Here is a 21,983-nt window from a genome sequence, read left to right on the forward strand (position 1 = left end):
CTTTTTTTTTTTTTTTTTTTTTTTTTTTCCCTTTAAAAATTGTAAAAAAAGTTTTTTTTTGTGAATTCTAAGAGGTGATTTTTGATTGGCATACAAGGCATTCATGCACCTTGTTTTATTCAACCTTTTTCAGATCTGCAAAATAAACATCAGAACTACTAGATTAAAAGGCAATATAAATAGGACATGTTAGAGATAAAGACATGTTTCTTAGGAAATTCCCATTCTCTGGAACAGGCTCCTCATCCATGTGTAGCAGAGTTCCTCCCTATCTCTATTTAAGCGCAACTTGGACCAATGGATGGGTAACTGGAAATTCACCCCTGGTCTGGCTTCTATGTGTCTGATGGACAGAGGCAGTCAGTTAAACACCCCAAAATAAATCAAATTTGTGGGTCATATTTGAGTTGCAGAGGTAAGCTTATAAGGCCCCTAGTGGTTGTCAGACAACTATACACCTATGAACCTATGACACAAGACAGACTAAGGAATAATAAAAGCATTAATCTACATCGTTCTAGCCTGTGGCTTATTTCCTTTGTGTTTTATGTTAAAGGTTGGCTTCCAGGGCAGTCCAGTGCTGTTAAATTTATACTTTCCTACCCACTCTCCCTGCTTCTTCCTCCCAACAGCATCGCGCACATCACCAAGTGGCCCTCCCTCTCTATAACCCAACTTTTCTCCTTCCTTTCCTGCCAACTCCTGGTTGAAAAACGTGCCCTATAATGGCCAGGCCACTTTCTATGCTAACATCAACAAAAACAAGTATTTTCTCTACTCCTCCTCATGCTCATTCTTTATCTCATCACTGTATGAAAACCAGTACCACCACGGATTCTACTACCCAAAATGTCAAACTACCACCCCGGACTTCTCTTGCAAGTTAGCTCATCTAACTTTCCCTCACTCATCCAAACCCTCATCCCCTTTACCTCATCACCCAATTTAAATCTTAAACTCTAATCCAAGGGTCAAGCACTATTTATAAGTTTCTAAAGCTCATAATCAGATTTCAATATGGGTGTCCGCGGTGATGCAGCAGTTAGCATTGCCACCTCACAGCAAGAGGTTCTCCAGTTCGATCTTTGGCTGGGGTGCCTTCTGTGCAGAGTCTGCATATCCTTCCTGTGGATACGTGGGTTTCCTCCAGGTGCTCCAATTTCCTTCCACATCCCAAAGACATGCTGTAGGTGGATTGGACACTCTAAATTGGCCCTAGGTGTGAGTGTGTGCATTTGTGTGCCTTCTGTGGAAGGTTGGGCACTGGGCTGGCAACTCGACAATGTAAAACTCCACTGCCAATCATGAGCACACAGGTGATCCACTGTGGTGACCCCTAACCTGGAAAAGCTGAAAGAGGAAGAAGATGATCAGATTTCAATATAACTTCATTACAGATGGGGCCCATCCATCCCAACCCTGGCCCATCTCCACCTGGTGACAACAGCTCCTACACCACCAACCTCATCAGTAAACTACCCCTTAACAGACCCACAATGCTCTCTTGACATTTCACTTGAATATTTGAAGTATAAATAAATAAAACCCTCAACCTGCATGCCCTCTTAGCAGTTCATTCCCCAGACATAATGTGTCTTACAGAAACCTGGCTTAAACCTACTACTGCTGATAATGAGAGATTACCCCTGGGCTAGAACATACACTGATTAGACTGAACAGCTAAGAAGGGAGGTGGGATAGCAGTTCTTTACAAAAATACATCGTGTTAATATAGATCCAGTTCAACCGCCTCCATTTAATAACACAGAAATACTCATTACCAAACTGCAAATTAGCAATAATAAGAGTATAAATATTGTCTGTGTCTACATTCTCCCAGGCAATAAAATAAGTTCTCTGGAAGATATCCTCCAATGGTTATCCACTACCTACTCTCAAGAAACCATTGTTTTTGGTGACTAACACTGACTGGTGCAACTGTTCAGCTGAATCCCCCTGTCACCCATATAAATCTGTTTGGGTTCACACAAATAATATCCTCTACCAGTAGGATTAGTAAACCCACAAACAGGGAAAGTATCTTAGATTGGGTACTTATCAATACCCACTCAAGCTTGTATACAGCTGGGACTCTCCCCAATGACCTAAGTGATCATTCACTAACTTATATTAAGCATATAGCAGAAACCCACCACAAGACTATGTACAAAACAATCAGAAATCACTTCAATCCTACTAACTTCCTAAATGAACGTAAATTGGTCAATCCTAAAATCTCTACCACAAGATGAAGCAGAACTTTCTTTGATAATAAATTCCTGAGCATCCTTGACACCCATGCCCCTGCACGTAGTATAAAAACTAAATGTAATACTGCTACATAACTCACAAAGGAAACTCAGATAAAAATCAAACTTAGTAATATAGCCTGGATCAAATGACGAACAACTAAATCCCCCTTGACCAAGTGAGATATCGCCAACTTAGAAATTATACAAAAAACTAATTTTACTAGACAAAAAAAGCTAGTTCCAGAACCTCCAATTTAAACACCAAAACAATCCCCAAAAGTTTTGGGCAGGTATTAACGGACTTTTTCATCAAAGACACTCTACTACCCCAAACCCATCAAACTAAACCCATAAATCCCCAGAAAAATGTTGCCACTGCTTTTAATAACTTTTTCACTGAAACTATGCAGTCCTTAGCTAACCAACTTACTGCCACCCACTCTAACCTACCACTGACACACCCACTTCTTACCCCCCCCTTTAACTTCCAACCCGTGTCTACCACTTTTATCTGATCCCTTATCAAAAAACTAAAACCAACCACCCTTTCTGCTGACCTCCTTCCTGCAGAGTACCTACAGAAAGCTGCTGACGCCATAGCATTCTCCATCACTACCCTAAGCAATAGAACACTAACTGATGGAACTATCACTTCAATCTGGAAAATATCCCATGTTATCCCACTCCACAAAGGTGGAAGTTCAACAGAACTGTCCAACTACAGACCCACTCCCATTCTCTCACTACTAGCCAAATTAATGGAGAAGTGCACTTGTAAGCAGCTTATGGACTATCTCATTCAGAACAGTCTGCTTGCCAGCTCTCAGCATGGCTTTAGGCCACATCACAGCACCACCTCTGCCCTCCATTCTTTTACAAATACGATATTCCAAAATAGGAACAACCACCGGCTACCTTCAGCCCTATTTCTAGACCTGTCGAAGGCCTTTGATATGGACAACCACAGATTACTCATCCATTCCCTAAAAGTCCATCTCCCTAGATAAACATGCTATTCAGTGGTTCCTATCCTATCTGAATGGCAGACAACAGGCTGTATTATGGCAGGGCAAACTGTCCACCCTGCTACCTCTCACCCTTGGTGTCCCTCATGGCTCTATTCTGGGTCCTCTACTCTTTTCTGTCTTCATCATTAATCTTCATACTGCCATCCCTGATGCAGCCTGCATTCAATATGCAGACGATTCTACCCTGATCTGTACAGCCTGCTCCCTTTTAGACCTGCAAAGCTACACACAAAACACATTTAACACAGTTGAAAATCGGCTCTTTAATGACCGTCTGGTGTTAAATCCCAACAAAACTAAACTGCTACTCTTTACCCCCACCAGTAGATGCAACCCATTATCCCTCTCCATAACATCCAACGACGGTACCTCTATCTCTCCAGATGACCATACTAAGCTTTTAGGAGTAATAGTGGACAATAATCTCAAATTTGATCTGCATATCAATAAAACTATAAAAACCATTAAGAAGAAGCTTAGCTCATTATATAGAAGTAAACGTTTTTTCACTCCAAATTAGCAATGACTGCAATCGCCCGCTCACACTTACTCTCTATCCTTCTATATGCCTCCCCCATACTCTCCAATTTGAACAAAACTTAACTTAGTAACTCTCTCACTATTACAACCATATTGCCAGATTTGCCATAGGCTCAACATATAGGACACATCACTGTCAAAACCTCAGTCTTCACGGGTGGCTAGAACTGCCCAGTCTACTTCTGTTTAATAAGGTTATAGAAGCACACAAAATTCTGTACCACAATGAAAATACTCCGGCACTCGGAAGCATCATAAAACCATACAGTAATTTAAGGCAACTACGATCATCCAATAAACTGCTGGTCCAAACCCACAAAGCCATTAACTCAGCCGGCAACTCCCTGTTTGCCAACGTCATTGATAAACTTGGAATTTACTTCCATCTAACCTTACCTTCGAACCTTATGTCTCTTCAAAAATGGCCTCCAACAGTATTTTAAAGAGCACTGGCTTTGTCCCTGTACTAACTCTGATTAATCACTACTTATTTAATGCCTTATTAAATTAATATTGTACACATCCCTTGCTCACAATAGCTTGCTGGAACCTGTTGTTTTTGTATACTATTACACACTGTGTATATTTTGAGTACCTACTAGAGGGCTTTGTAAATATGTTTGACTCATATCTGTTATGTTCTATCTGTGTTATCTGGAGCTTTTCTCCCTGGCCTCCATTGAAAATGGACATATGTCCAGTAGGACTATCCCAGTAAACAAATGTAAAATAAATAAATAAATGATTTACTGTAATTAATAAGTGAGGTGACATTATATAAAGAGGTAAAAACTCTGCATCCTTAGGCCGTCAACATGTCATTTAAGTCTTCAAGAAAGCACTACCTTAGAGCAGTTTTTTTTAATAAAAAGGTAATTTATTCATTAATTTTTGATATATACTTAGTTCTAGTCAGAGTTATGTGGAAGCCATACCTTAGTCTAGAATTCAGCAGGTAAAAGACAGAGAAACACTGCTGCACTGTATGCCAATCCACTTCAGGGTAACTATATAAATGCAAACACAAGCATGCATGCATGTGCACACATACCCTATGAGCAATTTAATAGATCACCATATCACTAGTTTACTTATCTACAGGTATGTTGGATATGGATAGAAACTGGATCAGTGGGTAAAAATCTCATGCATAGTGATATAATGTGGATTCAAGCACAGGAGAGATCTACACTGTCAGTAAGTAACCAAAAAACGGAACATGTTCATTTGTATTTAACATTTAAGTAACATCTGTTCTCATTATATAATGGCAACACAAAACTCTGACACATGGCACACTGAAAGGGTTTAATCATTTCTTATTTTGTTAAATTCCACATTTACACTTCTTGAAATCACTGCATGTTGTCGACTCACAGCAAGACGTTCTGCCATTAGATTCTCAGCTAGAACTTCTGTGTGGAGACATGTGTGAATGGTCGTACCCTTCGTTGAAGGTTGTGCATCAGGGCTGGCAAACTCGGCACGCAAAAAATCTACTGCCAATCATTAGCGGACCGAAGTTCCGCTGTGACGACCCCTAACCAGGAAAAGCCGAAAGACACAAACAAACAAAGAAATAACTGCATGAAATATAGACAGATGTCCTATTTTTTCACACCATCTTCAGCCTGATTGCTACGAGTTGGCTTTCACCTGCGGGTGCTCTATAGGGAGAAGAGTTGTGCAGACCAACCGCTCTGGGCATGTACTGTGGTGTGCAGTACCCTCAAGATGGGAGAACAAGTATCACAGACTGTGCCCCATGGCAGGGCTAGCCACTCAGTGTAAAATATGGCTCCAAGTGATTCGGTCATGTTGACTAATGTTGCCAAGAATGGGCATGGGCTGTTACTGGTGATAAGTGGGTTAAGGTCCCCGCCTACTCTGACCCACGCCAGGGACCCTTGTTAACGGTGGGAGGAGAATATGTGACCCTATTGGCCAGTGTGTGCCTGCCATAAAGCCCAGCAGCCCTGGATCAATAAGCTACTGGCTGGCCATTGTCTAGTTGCCCAGCCTGGATTACCTGGGATAGCTCTGTTGAGCGAAAGCTGGACGTAAAACCAACCAACATGCCAAACAAACTGAGATTTGCTACGCTTAATATAGGTTCACTGACAGGACGCAGCTTAGAAGTTGATGACATGATGATATGGAGGAGGCTGGACATTCTATGTATCCAAGAGACAAGATGGAAGGGCAGTGCAGCAAAGCCACTTGGCTTGGGATCCAGACTCTACTACTCAGGTGAAGGGCAGGCTAGAAATGGTGTAGGAACTGTGGTGAGAGAGGGGCTTCAGTAGGCAGTAAGGGATATCATCAGAATTAATGGCAGACTCAAGGCAGTCAGACTCTTGTGTAATGATAGGGCAGTATTCATAATCTCAGCCTATGTCCCACAGCAGGGTTGTGATAGTGAGGAAAAGACTGCATTCAGACAGCAGTTGCAGGACCTACTAGATAAAGCAGGACAACATGAATTGGTGTTGATAATGGGTGAGTTGAATGCACATATTGGTCCAGACAGAACAGAATATGAAAACTGCCTGGATCCACACGGGTGGGGCAACAGGAATAAAGGAGAAACCATTCTAGACTTCTGTCTGGCAAATGGCTTGATAAGAAGATAAGAGGAGGAGCTCACTTTAGAAGAAGTAAGAACAGCACTAAGAAAGATGAAGTCAGGGAAAGCAGCAGGTTTAGATGAGGTCACAGCAGACATGATAAAGATGCTGGATGAGATGGGGAAAATGGCTCCTGGGGGTACTAATAGCTTTGTGGAGAGAAAGGCATAGCCCAGATGACTGGAGAATAAGCATACTCATGTCCTTGTACAAGAAAAAAGGGGGCAGTACAGAGGCATCAAACACCTATCACATTGCACGAATGTTCTGGAAGGGGTGACCGGTAAATGGATACGCAGAGTAGTAGAATGTAAGATGGGAGATGAGCAGTTTGGATTCAGATCAGGATGCAGCACAACTGACCCGAAGTTTGCATTGAGACAGATACTTGAAAAGAAGCCAGAGATGAGTAGCATGTCCAACTGGGCATTACTAGACATGGAGAAAGCATATGACAAGGTTCCATGAAATCTGATTTGGGCAGTAATGTGGTGATTTGAATTCCCAGAAACATTAGTAGAATTAGTGCAGGCTATATACAAGGACCCAATGACTCAAGTACAAACAGTGTTCGGACTCTCAGAGGGGTTCCCAGTGGGAGTGGGTATACATCAGGGTTCATCTCTGAGCTCACTACTGTTCATACTGGTGATGGACTACATTAGGAAACAGGTTGGAGGAGACAGATCAACAAAGCTGCTGTATGCAGATCATGTGGCAGCACTGCCAAACTCTGAGCTAGAACTTCAGCAAAGGACAGGAGAGTGGAATGCAAATCGGAAGGCACATGGGATGAAACTAAGCACAGATAAGACATTGGTAATGGAGGCAAATTGGGGAAATCAGAAGAAGCTGAGAACAGAGCTATAAGGGAAGATAGTGGAACAGGCAAACAACTTCAAGTATGTGGGAGGGGACGTTAAGGAGAAGGGTACTCTGAATGAAGAGGTTAAAGCTAGAATCAGAGGAGCTGCAGCCAACTGGCATAGAGTATTAGGTGCAGTCTATGACAGAAGAATGCCAAAGAAGCTGAAAAGTAAGGTGTACAAGACAGTGGTGTGACCAGTACTACTGTCTGGTATGGAGACCTGGGCAGTAAAGGCAGAACAGTTGAAGAACCTAGAGGTGATGGACATAAAGTGCCCGAGAAAGGTGGTAGGATGCACACTGTGGGACAGATGAAGAAATGAGGACATAAGAGCAGAAGCCAAAGTAGCTCCAATTGCAGAAAAGATCAAAGAGAACAGATTACGGTGGTTTGAGAATGTGTAGAAAAGCAGAAGACAATCTGGTGAGGAAGATTTGGGACAGACAGGAAGTAGGTAGTAGGAAGCAAGGATATCCAGCAAAGAGGTGGAGGGATTGTGTGAAAGAAGATCTACAACAGTCAGGCATGAGTGTTGAAGAAGGCAGGAGTGTGGCTCTGAATCGAGAGAGGTGGCAAAAGTTAACACGATACACTGACACCATGTAGAAAAATGGGAAAAAGGGGGGCTGATGATGATGTTGGCTCTTGGCTACTGGCAAGGGTACTTGCTTCCCCCCATAGTGCCATTTTTTTGGCAATGTCATAACAACAAAATTCCTGATGCAAGAAAATCCACTAGAGACAAACTCAAGGTTATGCCCTTTATACTAAGAGTCTAAATCAGAAATTCAACCCCAGGAAGCCATCCTTACCTTGGAAGATGCTGATGTCTGTGCAGTCATAAAGACATGGTTCAAGGCTGGAGAGAGGACCCCAGCCATGCAACGCTACAATATCTTCCACACAATCAGATTTTAAAATGTGTGTGAAAGAAACAAAGGCTGAGTGTATCCATCTTTATTAAAGACAAATATACCTCAAGACTGATCAAACATTACAACTCCCTAGAGCTACTCCAGGTCCAGCTAACTCTAGGTAATCCCCCTTCCACATCAATGTTAGCTATTGGTCCCCCAACATGAACCACGAGAACTACTTAAGTCACTCATTATACACCCAAACACCTTGTCCATGGGTGATTTCAACTCTTCTTCCACTGATTGGGAGTCATGTACGACCACAAACATGCTCGCCCTAAGGTTCCTGGACTTTAATACAAATCCTCTGGAACAGATAGTTTGGATCCCCACAAGGGGCTCGATTATTCCAGACATACTACTCACCAACATAGAGGGTCTCTGCACTACCCCGTTTATTGACCTCCATGATAAGGTCTCATCATAAATCATTAGTCTTGGTCTAAGTAAGGCTCATACTTGACCCCACCTAAAGAGCAAAAAGGATGAAAATTTCCCCCAAAGTATAGCATGTAAGTGATGGCATAAATAGTTTCAAACACCCTACTACCACTATCAACAATGACTCCTATACAGAGGTTTACACAAATGCCCTGTATAAACATCTGCACAAATGTTTAGACTCACGAAAACCTGATCGGATCAAAACAAGGTTCTCACAAAAAAAATAAGCCACCCTGGTGGACATAGGATCATAGAAAGTTACTAGGCTAATGGCCTTAGGGCCCTTACAAGGCTATCCACATTCTACCATTATTTGCATGATCAGCACCAATTGTCCCTGTCCAATAGGGACACAGGTGGAAGCCCAGGGGGAATTTATGGTTACCCATCCAGTCATCCAGATTGCATTTGAAGAGAAGCAATGAGGTGCTGTTTGACACAAAGTGAGACTCAATTTCAAAGGTATGCTAACCTCTGGGAGGGTTGATCTTTCCATTTAAAAGGTTCTAACAATGTCACATACCAGATTAAGGTCTTTAGAGCGAGTAACCCGTGTACTATTTGACTTGCAGATATGCAGCATTTCCGATAAAGCAGGGTCAAAGTTTGCCTTACATTCAAGGCATAGATCTCCTCGAAGTAATCTGTATGAAACAGAATAAAGTGACAGTGATTTCAGATGATCTATATAGGACAGATGATGAAGATGAATTTTCTTTTTAAGGAACTGTTGTGAGCTCTCCAATTGCTGCAGGTGCTTGAAGAGGTACATACGAAAAGGAGCATTGTACTCAGTTATTGGCCTGATGAGGGAAGAGTAGAGAGAGGTTATAACTTCTTTTTTTCTGGCTGCAGTGCCCTTACGTATGAGATGAGCAATATAGAATGCTCTTCTTACCACTGTGGAAACATGGTGATCAAAGATAAGGTTGCTGTCAACCAGTGTTCCCAGAGCTCTCACCATTCAGTGCATATTTAGGGTGTTGTTTATTATGTGGCAGTTAGAAGGAATATCACACTTAGCGGAAGGGATGATAATACATTTTTTTTGCTTTGAGTTTAAAGTCATGATTTTGGCACCAGTCATTTGTTTAAGATCCTCATCAAGCATAAATAGGTTATATAACTATAAGGTAGAAACTAATGTCAGGGGACTGACTTGAGAGGATGGACACTATTCACAGCTTGAATAAGCAAATTAGATATCCTGTTAAGTCCTGTAAAGCCACTTATGAAGCTAAAATAGCTAAGGAAAATCACAAGGCATTATTTAACTGTCACAAATCTAAAACGGAAGGCAGAACTTTATGCCGAATTAGTAGTGGACGGTACCACTCATACTGACCCTGAGAACACTGCCAACCTGCTTGTAGACAGGTTTGACACAATCACCCTCCCCGTCCCCAGCAGACATTCTCCAAAACATACTAGTCACCAGTTGTCTGCCTAGTATCTCCAAAGATCAGGTCATAGCCACACTCTCCATGGTCAAAAACACAGCCTCTATGGGACTGGATAGTATCCCAGGCTGCCTACTAAAATGGATAAAAACTGGATCTAGTGGAACTACTTAGCACACTCTTGAACCACAGTCTAAGTACTGGCTTTGTCCCAGCAGAGTGGAAAACAGCAACAATAATTCCCTTGCACAAAAGGGGTCCATCAACTGACCATAGGAACTATAGACCCATAAGCCTAACCAGCCTCATCTGCAAGGCCATGGAGAGAATCATCATGGTCCTTATAAGCAAAGACATAGGTGACCTTCAAACTCTTGACCCAACCCAATTTGGCTTCGTTAAGGGTAGATCATGCTTACTAAACCTGGTGGACTTCTTCAAGAATATCACCAAAGTCCTGCATGAAGGCAAAACAGTACATACAGCCGATCTTGACTTAGCCGAGGCTTTTGACACAATTCCCCACTTAGGTATCATTAAGAATTAACCCATATATCACTAGATATGTAGCCAAATGGCTCACCAACAGAACACATACAGTCAAAGTTGGGGATTCCACCTCTATCAGCAGACCAGTTACAAGTGGTGTACAACAAGGATCTGTGCTCCACCCCCTACTGTTTGGAATCTATTTCTTAGACGTTGAGGTGAAAATAGATGGTCTGAGGCTTACAAAGTTCAATGATGACTGCAAACTTTCAGAAAAGGGGAAGTCCTTGCAAATTAAAATATTAACAGTACCCCCTTTAGCTCAAACCCTGTGGAGAGAAATTTGGGAATAGAGGTTGATGACCTTAACTCCGATCACCATGTGTCCACAGTGGCAAGGAAGGAGTTCTATGCTGCACATCTCATAGGTAAGGGCATCGCATCCAGAGCCAAGGATGTTATAACTATCCTGTACTCATCCCTTATCAGACCACTTCTAGAGTACAACACCTCCCTTCTGCATGTACCTCACCAGACACCTACAGTAGCTGGAGAAACTTCAGAGGTCTCTCACCAAGAAAATTCAGGGCCTTCAACAAATGACCTACATTGACAAACGGAAGGCCCTGTCACTGTACTCTGCATCTTACAGGCTGCTGAGAGGCGACTTGTGCCTAGCCTACAGATCAGTCTCGGACCCTGCCCTAACAGAAATACTACACATCCATAAGAAAAATGGAACAAGATTCAAAAGCTATAGGGATCTTAACCTAGCCTGCGACATTAACACGACATGCTGGAGAGACAGATACATCTCCCAGAGGCTGCCACTCCTCTGGAATAAACTCCCAATTCACATAAAACAGAGCTCCTCAATAACCCTATTTAAGCGTAACTTAGCCAACTGGAAGGGAGACCGTAAACTTACCCCGGGGGTGTCAGCTATGTTCCTCTTGGATAAGGGCAGTCTGTGCTGATCATGGACTTGTGCTGCAAATATAGACCATGCAACTATGGTCAATAAGGGAACAAGGTTATAACATGGCTAGGCTTATAAACGACCTAGGGCCAATAGCCTAGTAACCTCTTATGAACCTATGAACCTCAGTTCATTACCTGGATTTATCAGTGTGCCTCCATTTTAAGGTGATAAAAGAATAATGTATAGTTTGTGACTTCCACAGAGCAGAAATAGGCGATAGTAAAGTGCAGGTGTCTTTAACTTATGAAAAAGGTAATTGGAGATTTTATTGCACAGCTGGAAGGAGTTGCTGACAATATGTCATTTGCTAAACATTTAAGGTTCTTCCCAAAATACATACAGCAGCACAGTGTTCTTTAGGTAAAATTAGGTAAACTAAAAGCCTCCTAAAATTGGTAAAGGCAATCTGCACAGAAGCTGCTACGACTACCGGCATAGAAAATAAGACAGAAATGAGAATGAATTTGAAATGAGTACTGTCATTCTGGGATCTCGGTTCCACTTCTGTGAGTCATGATTTGCAATTATCTCCTGTGGTTCTGAAACATATGGTACCATAATGTGAAATACATCGGTTTGCTTTCCCCAAGGAGACAACAGATACTATCTTTGATGATTATAAAAGACAGAAAATATGTTGCCTATTAAAATTATCTGGGTAATTCCCAAAAGGTTAATAGAAGGACATTAACAAATAGAGACAAATACGAGTCAATATCTGCATATACTCAGACTGCTTACATATCTTGTTTTGATTAGAAAAGCTTAAACATTGCAGTAAATATGAAAGAGATGTAAAAATGTTAGCTCTATACCTTGATCAGAAAAGAACTGCCATTTGAAATTTTCAGAAAGTCTTATTTAAACTATGCAGAGCTGTACTTAAGTCAGGAATGGAAAAGCAACATTTCTTAATGCATAATCTGTTTGGCAAAACTCTCTCTGCACAGTAAGGCCTTACAAAGTTTATTGCTTTTGGCTGCCAACAAAGCAGTCGCTAGAAGAAATAATCTCAACCAGCTGTAACTGAAGTGTTTAATAGTGAATACGGGATAAAAGATCTGGAGGTGGGATCTTTAGAAAAGGACAGGAGCAAATTACATAGAAATAAACGGAATTTGTGAGAGCAGTATCATCATCGACTTTTGGGTGTTCCCGTTAGGGGTCACCACAGCGGATCATCTGTTTCCATTTCTTCCTGTCCTCTGCGTCTTGCTCTGTCACACCAACAACCTGCATGTCCTCTCTCACCACATCCATAAACCTTATCTTAGGCCTTCCTTTTTTCCTGTTACCTGGGAGCTTCATCCTTAGCATCTTTTTCCCAATATACTCAGCATCCCTCCTCAGCACATATCCAAACCAATGTAATCTTGCCTCTCTGGCTTTATCTCCAAACCTTCCAACCTGGGCTGACTCTCTAATATACTTATTCCTAATCCTGTCCACCCTCATCACACCCAGTGCAAATCTTAACATCTTTAACTCTGCCATATCCAGCTCAAACTCCTGCCTTTTTGTCAATGCCACTGTCTCCAACCCATATAGCATAGCTGGTCTCACTACCCTCTTGTAGACCTTCCCTTTCACTCTTACATGTACTCGTCTGTCACAAATCACTCCTGATACTCTTCTCCATCCTGCCTGTACTCTCTTCTTCACCTCTCTTCCACACTCACCGTTACTCTGAACTATTGACCCCAAGTATTTAAACTCATCCACCTTCGCCACCTCTACTCCATTCCTCTTATCCTCCCTCTCATATATTCTGTCTTAGTCCTGCTGACCTTCATTCCTCTTCTCTCTAGAGCATATCTCCATCTCTACAGGGTCTCCTCCACCTGTTCCCTACTCTCACTACAGATCACAATGTCAGCTGCAAACATCATAGTCCACGGGGACTTCTGTCTGATCTCGTCTGTCAACCTGTCCATCACCATTGCAAATAAGAAAGGGCTCAGAGCTGATCCTTGATGTAATCTCACCTCCACCTTAAACACATCCATCACTCCCACCGCAGACCTCACTGCTGTCACACTACCCTCGTACATATCCTGTACCACTCTTACATACTTCTCTGACACTCCTGACTTCCTCCTACAATACCACAACTCCTCTCTAGGCACTCTGTCATATGATTTTTCTAAGTCTACAAAAACACAATGCAACACCTTCTGACAGTCTCTGAGAGCAGTATATGCAGAATAATATTCAGGTGAAGTGAGGTTTAAGAGAAGACAGGAACTGAGCAATTTATGTAATGATGGATTGAAGAATTTTTATAAAGAAACATATTCATACTGCGTGAAAATGATAAAAATGGCACTGATTTGTTTTCTTTTGTTATATGTGTTCCTATACTATTATTTAAATTGTAATTTAATAAAGATGTCTTAAAATACATTGAAATAATGCATTTTCTGGGACACATGTAGAAGAGCTGCACATACGTTGGCAAAAAAACTGCACATCTACTGCATGGATGTCAAAAAAAGATAACTATAAATACAAATAGGGATGTGTGGCACCATCGTGCAGACAGCTCTGCTCAGATGCAAATAGTTGAGACACACAGCAGATGCACTGTCATATGAATTATTACTGCTATACATCTCAAATATGAATAGGAACACGGTTGCATGTGTCATATAGGTTCATAGGTGTGTACTAGGCTAATGGCCCTTGAGCCTTTACAAGCCTAGCCCATAGGATTACCCTGGCATCGTGCCACCCAACCTTAGTTTCCAGTGCCTCTGTCGAGTAGATCCACTAGAGTGATCCCCGGGGTGAATTTTCTATTTCCTATCCACTCATCAAGATTTCTCTTGAAGAGGGCCAGTGAGGTGCTCTGTTTGACATGTATGGGAAGTCTATTCCATAGCATGGGTAGTCTCTGGGTTATTAACCTGTCCCTCCAGCACATTCTGTTAATTGTGATAATGAGGTTGAGGTCTCTGGAGCATGTGCTGCGGAGTGATTGGGATATCTTTAGATGTAGAACTTCTAACAGAGCTGAGTCAGACATGGCTTTGTAAGGCAAGTGGAGATCAGTTCTATAAAGGCGATATGAGACAGAGAACAGTTGGAGTTTTTTTTTAGTCTGTCCATATAGGACAAGTGTTTAAGGCCTAGGATCCTCTGTAAGGTACTTTTGCAGCCTCTACAATTGTTGCAAGTGTCTAGTGAAGTACATGCCATATGGGGCATTGTACTAGATGATTGGCCTATTGAGGGAAGAGTAGAGGGAGACAATAACTTCTTTCTTCTTGGATGCAAAACTCTTAGTAATGGGATGTGCCACATAGGACTTTCTGTCTGCAGTGGCAGTGTGGTGGTCAAAAGAGATGTTGCTGTCAACCTGTGTTCCTAGATCTCTTATAATGCCTTCTGTGTTCAGTGGACTACCATCGATGTGGTAATTCATGGGAACTGGGTTTTCCGAAAGGGGATGATGACATTTTTTAGCATTGAGCTTAAGGCCATGGTTCTGTCACCAGTTGTTGGTCTCAGTGAGGCCTTTCTGTAGGATGTCAACATCATTTGGGCAGTTAATAATGGTTCCCAACTTGCAATAGCCTTCGTGTTGGCCTGGACTTCTCAGAAGTAGATGCCAAACAGGAGAGGACCCAGGACCGATTCCTGTGGGACTCCACTCATGACTGGTCGACAGTCTGACTTGGATTCAGCTTTCACACTGTGGATTCTATCTGTGAGCCAGTTTGCAAACCCCCTAGTGATATAGGGGTTGATGCCTAGCTTACTGAGTTTTTCTATGATTCCTGAGTGAGGAATGGTATCAAAGGCCTTGGTCAGTTCAAGGTAGGCTGGATGAACCACCTTGCCTTCATCCACAGATCTGGTGACTGACTCAAAGTAGTCAACCAACTTGAGCAGGCATGATCTACCCTTCACAAAACCAAACTGTGTGGGATCAAGAGTTTGGAGATTCCCTATATCCTTGGTTATTATGTCTATGATGATGCGTTCCATAGCTTTGCATATCAGACCTGTCAGGCTAATTGGGCAATAGCTCCCAGGGTCTATAGTCGCTCCTCCTTTGTGGAGAGGGATGACTATAGCAGTGTGCCATTCAGTAGGGACAAAGCCTGAGGTGAGGCTGTGATTGAACAGAGCACACAAGTGAGGTGCTATTTCACTCTGTAGTTCATGTAGAACACAGCCAGAGATATTGTCAGGTCCCATATAAGCAGTTTTCTTGGCCTTGGACAGTGCTGTTTTAACCTGTGCAGCAGTAATACCGGGTGCCTGGCAATCTACTGGTATTGTGGCCATCAGATTAGCTTCCTTTTTTTGGAGGAGAGCATCTTGGTTCTATTGGGTATGGCGAGATCCATGTATCTGTGTACGTGTTCATACAGTGCATTGGTGTATGATTCAGCGGTCATGCAACTATTCTCCATTTGCATGGGTGCCGTGAAGTTAGCACCTCTGTTTTTAGGAGCCCAAAGTTAGCTCAGGAGAAGTTTTTCATGGTGGTTACCTTTGGGGGGGGGGGGGATGGGATGTGGCTTTCCAAGGTGATTAGTTTGTGGTCGGACCTAACCAGGGAGGTTGATTATTGGTGTAGAGCAACGGTTGCCAGTGTTAGTAATGACCAGGTCAAGGATGTTGCCACCTCTAGTGGGGGTAAGAACAAACTGGTCCACGATACTGGAATTAATTAATTCCAGGAAACGTTGGGCAAGACTATTGGTAAATGAGTAGATTTCCCAGTTAATGGAGGGGTAGTTGAAGTCGCCCAGTATGAGTGTGTTAGATTGAACCCTAATATTCTCCAAGGTGCTTAGGAATGTGGAGTAAGTCTTGGGACATGTTTGGGGACCTGTAACAGGCTACGACCCGAATCACTGTCTTACACAATGTTAGCTGCACCTGAAGTATCTCAAATGCATTACGTTGGGCTACCAGTCTGGAGGTGTGCACATCTTTTATGAATATGGAATCACCATCACCTTTCCAAGTTCTGGGGGCATCATGGCTATGCACTCCACTCTGCAACCATCATGATAAAAATATACATGCATGTGTAGTTTCCAATAACATCTTCTAGCACATGTAATGGTATACACAAAAAGAATGGCATTCTTGGTAAAACACTGTGTAGTATAGCAGAATAAAGTCACTCTGGACATTTACAGTTACATCAGAATGGTAACTACAATGTGTGATGGAGGTGTACATACATGGACACACAGTACATAACATGAGGTGGACAATATTTAAACAGCATAGAAAAGTAGGAAAGGGGAAGGCAGCAGGTAGTAAGAAAATATGCTTGATTGTAGGATGATGTATAAACAGGGCATATTTTTGAATAATGCCATCTTTTTCTTGTATACATAAGGTGTGAGATACAATAGTTACAGGAAAAAAGAGGAGTTAGAAAAAAGGGGTATCTGAGTTTGCAGTGGCAAAAAACAAGCACACACATAGCAAGACAGAAACACTGGGGTGAATAGTGACGCTCTAGAATAACAAGACTTGTAACTGACAGAGAGAGAGACACACATGGTAGTTATGGGATGGGTAGTAAAATACACAAGGTATGAATCTGCTCATATTAGGAAAGGACTATACCAGGCTGAGGTTAGAGTAGTGATATGGCAGCATGTAAACCACCAAGTCCAGAAAGGAATTACAATGAGACTCTACCAGCAGACAGAGATCAGTCTGTCTGGTGATATGTAAGTGTATCTCATATGGAGCCAAATGGCTTTTGCAGTTGACTAAACAAATCTACTCTTTACTCTGATACACACAATATCGAGAGTGAAAGAGCAAAAATATAGACTTACATATACTAAGACCAACAGCACTGTCTCTCAGAATTTTCCTTCTCTCCAAGGTAAGGCAATCTCGGAGTTGGTATACAGAAGCTCAAGGGTTGTGAAAGGTAAAGCCCTCTACAACCAGGGGGTGCAGGGGGGATTGCCTTCTAAAAAGATAAAGCTTTAAAGGAGAACAGCAATATCTGACATTCACTGAACTGTTGCATTTTATGCTTATTTTGTTTACGTCCAGGAATTGTACTTACAATAGGAAGAAGCTTGGCAAGTCACCATCTCCATCACAGACTGTACTAACTAACTTTAGCTGTATTTGTGGACACTACAGGCAATGGAGTGGCTTATACAGTGGAGAGAGACACAGACAGACAGACTATCACCCTTCAGTAACTCATTCACTTCTATTCCCATTACTTTTCAATGCTACAGCTTCAGCAGAGCAGGAAGTGGTCACAACACCTGATCCACAACTTTTTCTTCTGTACCTTTAGAATGGAGACCGAATGTGAAGGACACCATAATTGTATTATTCCTGTAAGGTTCATAGGCTCATAGGTAGGTACTAGGCTATCGGCCCAGTGCCTAAGTAAGCCTAGCCAATAAGGTTCCCTGGCTTACGCTACCCAAGAAAATTAATTTCCTGTGCCCCTGTAGAGCAAAGTCACAGAAGTGATCCCCGGAGTGTATTTCCTATTTCCCATCCACTCATCAAGATTTTTCTTGAAGAGTGCTAATGAAGAACTTTGCTTGACATAGATGGGTAGCTTGTTCCAGAGTATAGGAAGTCTCTGGGACAGGAATCTATCACTCCAGCATGTCCTGTTTATTGTAGTGACAAGGTTTAGGTCCCTAGAGCATGTAGCTTGGAAGGATTGGGATTTCTTTAGGTGTAGCATGTGCAACAGCTCTGGGTTTAACATAGCTTTATATGTTAAACAAAGATCACCTCGGAGTAGGTGATATGCTACAGAGTAAAGCTGGAGTTTTTTGAGACGGTCAGTATAGGGCATCTGTTTGAGGCCAGTAATCCTCTTTGTGAGGTACTTTTGTGGCCTTTTCAGCTGCTGCAGATGTCTTGTGAGGTACATTCCAAAAGGGGCGTTGTACTCTATAATGGGTCTAATGAGTGTTGAGTAGAGGGGAACAATGACCTATTTTTTCCTGGATGGGAACCCTTTTGTGATGAGGTGTGCCACATAGGTTTTCCTGACTACTGAGGCAATGTGATTATCCAAAGGAGAGACTACTGTCCACCTGAGTTCCAAGGTCTTTTATCACACATTCAGTGTTAAGTAGACTGCCATTTATGTGGTAGTTCATGGATACAGAGTTTTTACCAAAGGGGAAGACAATGCACTTTTTGGCATTGAGATTGAGGCCATGCCTCTGACACCAGGCATCTGTCTCAGTGAGCCCCTTCTGTAGGATGTCTACATCATTTGGTGACTCGACTATGGCTCCTAGTTGTCAGTCATCTGTGAAATTCATTATCCAAAGGCCTTCTGTGTTAGCCTGTACTTAGGAGAAGTAGATACCAAACAGGAGAGGTCCCAGGACTGAACTCTGTGGTACTCAACTTTTCACTGGTTTGAAGTCAGATTTGGAGTCTGCAACTTTTACAGTGTAGGTTCGGTCAGTGAGCCAGTTGGCAACACATCATTTGATGTAGGGATTTATACCTAGTTTAGTGAGTTTAGCTATAATTCCAGAATCGGGGATGGTGTTGAAAGCTTTGGCAAGGTCAAGATAGGCTGTGTAAACCACCTTGCCCTCATCTATGGTTTTGGTGACTGCCTCAAAGAAGTTGATCAGATTCAGAAGGCATGATTTGCCTTTCACAAACCCGAACTGGGTGGGTTCCAAAGTTTGGAGATTACCAGTGTCTTTGTTTATGAGTTCCATGATGATATGTTCCATGGCCTTGCAGACCAGGCTCATCAGGCTAATAGGGCAATAGTTCCCAGGATCAGTGATGGCTCCCACTTTGTGGAATGGAATAACTGTTGATGTGCGCCATTCAGTGGGAACAAAGCCTGACTTGAGACTATGATTGAACATGGTGCTTAGGTGGCGAGCCAGTTCATTCTGAAGTTCATGTAAAACGCAGCCTAGGATGTTGTCCGGTCCCATGGATGCTGTGTTTTTGGTTTTAGAGAGTGCAGCTTTTACCTGCATAGATGTGATTACAGGGACTCTGCATTCATCCTGTATAGATATAGGCCCATTGGGGGTGAGAAGGGGGTAAAGCTAGCAGTGAACCTGTCTGCCAGGATGTTGGCAATATCAGTTGTTTCTGTAATTTTCGTGCCGTTGTGCTGTAACTCGGAGCAGATCTGGATGTTGCCATTGTGATTCTTGACATAGCTATAGAATGCTTTGTGGTTGCCCTTAGAATCAGTGGCAATTTTGTTTTCATAGCTAGCTTTGGAGGTTCTTATAAGGGATCTCAGCTTCTTACTGAGGCTGACCAGGGAGCTCCTCCACTCATGGGATTTTACTCTCTTTTGCAACAGTTCCTTCCTTCTGTTGTAGAGTTTGTTTATGGCAGGGGACCACCAGATTGGATTCCTTTTTTTTTTTTGAGGATAGCGTCTTGGTTCTGTTTGGGATAGCATGATCCATGCACTTGTCTAAGTGTTTATAGAGTGCATTTGTGTAGGATTCAGCAGTTGTAACTGTATTGTCCATCTGCATGGGTGTCATGAAGTTTGCCACTTCTGTCTTAAGAAGCATGAAGTTGGCTTTGGAGAAATATTTTACCGTGGTTTCCTTAATGGCGGGTAGAGCAGGATGCGGATATCTAGGGTGATTAGCTTATGGTCGGATCGGACCAACGAGGAGTTGACTTCAGGTGTGGAACACTGGTCACTCATGTTGGTAATGACTACGTCTAGGATATTGTTGCCCCTGGTGGGGGTTTGGATAAGCTGATCCAAGACGTTGGAATTTATGAATTCCAGAAAGTGTTGAGCGAAGGAGTTGGTAAGAGTGGTTTTCCCAGTTAATGGTGGGGTAGCAGAAATCACCCATTATTACAGTGTTTGGTTGAACCCTAATATTTTCCAGTATATGAAGAAAAGAGGAGTGGGAATCCTGGGTCATGGTGGGGGATCTGTAGCAAGCTACAATTTGGATTGCAGTTTTGCCCAGAGTTAGTTGCACTTGTATAACCTCTGATGCATTGTGCTGCGCAACTAGCCTGGAGGTGTGATATCCTTAATGAATATGGACACACCTCACCTTTGGTGTTCTGGTCCAGGTTAGATGGCCAAAACGTGTGGTATGAGTTTTAGCCTGGGAATGCAGTGGTGCTTTCTAGAGCCTTGATCCAGGTCTCAGTCACTGCACAGATATTGATGTTCTCCATTTTAAGGAGTGCCTTGAGTGAGTGCATTTTGAGATATAGACTTCTAACATTGAGTAGCCTTACCTCAGTTTTTGCTTGCCTGTTCCTGTTATGGTGGTGAATTTGTCCTTTGAACCTTGCCTAAAAAAGGCACTATAGGGACAGCAAGACCCTTAACCAGTATCCAGAATCCCAGGGGGGACAGGTGCAGGCCATCTCTGGCAAAACATTGTGGTCTGTCGACCATGTCGTCCCAGGCAGACAGATACTGAATCCCCTTAGAATGATACCAGAAGCTTAGCCAATTGTTGAAGTCAATCATTTTGTCCTTGTACTGCGGTTTCATTCTGGGCGATGGCAAGATGCTACTCGCGTCTAGGGTCATACCTGCTTGGGCTACAAGATCAGATAGTTCTTCCATGTCTCTTTTCATGTAGTCTAGGGAGGTACATCTCGGGTCATTCACACCAACATGGACAATGAGAGTCATATTTGTACTTGCTGTGGAGAGACATGAGTGCATGGGTTATGTGGTGGATCCTGGCACCCGACAGGCAGCTGACAGTAACCTTTGCCCTCATTCTGCAAATATTAGGATGAGAAAGGGTCACATTAGTTAATTATATGTGGAGGAAAAAGTAGCAACAGAGAATATACCACCCATAGCCATATCTGTCCCTTACCTAGAAGGCAGCTAGGTGTCTGTCCCAATTTAGAAGCGTACAAACTTGTACAGTGATGTTACCTGGGAACTTGGCAACAGAAAACTAATCACGCTTGTACATTACAATGGATTTCATTAGATCCCCACTTATTAGCCCAATACATTATCTTCCCATGTATATCAGTCACGTCACTAGCAGACGTGCAGTTAATAGGAAGACAAGCGCACAGGGCACTGACATTATTTCTCATCTCCACCAAATCCAGAGAAAGTAGAACCTATTGGCAATACTTCCCAGACAGAAAAAAATGTGCAATGACAGATACCTAAAATACTAATCATAGTATTGTTGCCTAACCTCTACATCCCACTGATGGAGGTTACCAAGTCTGTTTTATCACAGGCTATCAGACCTATGTCTGCACAGTATTTATCATGATCCTGACCAAAACTTCAGCCAATTAATGCCAAATGTCAGTCATCCAGAAAGGCTCATCATAAGACCCTATAGCAGTCCCTAAACTGGATGTGAATGAGATGCAACATGGTATTGCTTCCCAGCAATACTATGTTGCATCTCATTCACATCCAGTTTAGGGACTGCTATAGGTGCCCTTCG

The sequence above is a fragment of the Protopterus annectens genome, chromosome 9.part0 (assembly GCF_019279795.1).
Source record: "Protopterus annectens isolate FY-2018-M chromosome 9.part0, PAN1.0, whole genome shotgun sequence".
NCBI lineage: Eukaryota > Metazoa > Chordata > Ceratodontiformes > Protopteridae > Protopterus > Protopterus annectens.